The following is a 994-nucleotide window of genomic DNA, read 5'->3' on the forward strand; positions in this document are numbered from 1 at the left end:
TAATCATTCCTCCTGAACCACAAACCGTTAAATCAGAATCTTCTAGTGATTCAGATTCAACAAATTTAATTATGGAAGTAACTGAACCTCTAAGTATGGAAGACCGAATGAAAGCCACACGCACTGGCCAAGGTCACGCCATTATTAAGCCAGACATTAATGCGCCAGATTATGAAATCAAAGGACAAATCCTACACATGGTAACTAATCAATGCCAATATAGTGGTACGCCAAAAGAAGATCCAAACGAACATCTTCGAACCTTTAATAGGATCTGTACTCTATTCAAAATCAGAGAAGTTGAGGATGAACAGATCTATCTCATGTTGTTTCCTTGGACTTTAAAGGGAGAAGCCAAAGATTGGTTAGAATCATTACCTGAAGGAGCGATTGACACATGGGATATTTTAGTTGAGAAATTTCTTAAAAGATTCTTTCCGGCATCTAATGCCGTGAGACTTTAAGGAGAAATTGTTACGTTCGCACAAAAGCCAAATGAAACATTATATGAGGCGTGGACAAGATTCGAAAAATTATTGAGAGGATGTCCTCAACACGGTTTAGACACTTATCAAATAGTGTTAATATTCTACCAAGGTGTCGACGTTGCTACACGAAAAGATATCGACACAGCAGCTGGTGGTTCCATTATGAAGAAAACCGTAACCGAAGCTCACAAAATAATTGATAACACAACCTCCCACTCACATGAGTGGCACCAGAAAAAAGATATTTTTCATTCATCTAAAGCGGCTAGAGCCGATTCTAGCCATGACTTTGATTCCGTTTCCGCAAAAATAGATGCTTTCGAGAGACGAATGGAAAAGATGTCTAAAGATATTTACGCAATACAAATCAGTTGTGAGCAATGCGGTGGACCACACTTAACAAAAGATTGTCACATCGAGTAAACGATGGAACAACGTGAGAATGTTTCCTACATGAACCAAAGGCAGGGAAATAATTATCAAAATAATTATCAACCGCCAAGGCC

At 38.6% G+C, this 994-nt stretch overlaps 1 non-coding gene across 1 annotated transcript; it reads right to left on the reverse strand.

The window, feature by feature from the left end:
- Positions 1-455: 455 nt before the first annotated feature.
- Positions 456-562, reverse strand: LOC139878935 (small nucleolar RNA R71). The gene has a single exon (XR_011769796.1). It is a non-coding gene; the product is annotated as a small nucleolar RNA R71 (small nucleolar RNA).
- Between the last annotated feature and the right edge of the window lie 432 nt (positions 563-994).

This window comes from Rutidosis leptorrhynchoides, chromosome 11 (assembly GCF_046630445.1).
Source record: "Rutidosis leptorrhynchoides isolate AG116_Rl617_1_P2 chromosome 11, CSIRO_AGI_Rlap_v1, whole genome shotgun sequence".
NCBI classification, from domain to species: domain Eukaryota; kingdom Viridiplantae; phylum Streptophyta; class Magnoliopsida; order Asterales; family Asteraceae; genus Rutidosis; species Rutidosis leptorrhynchoides.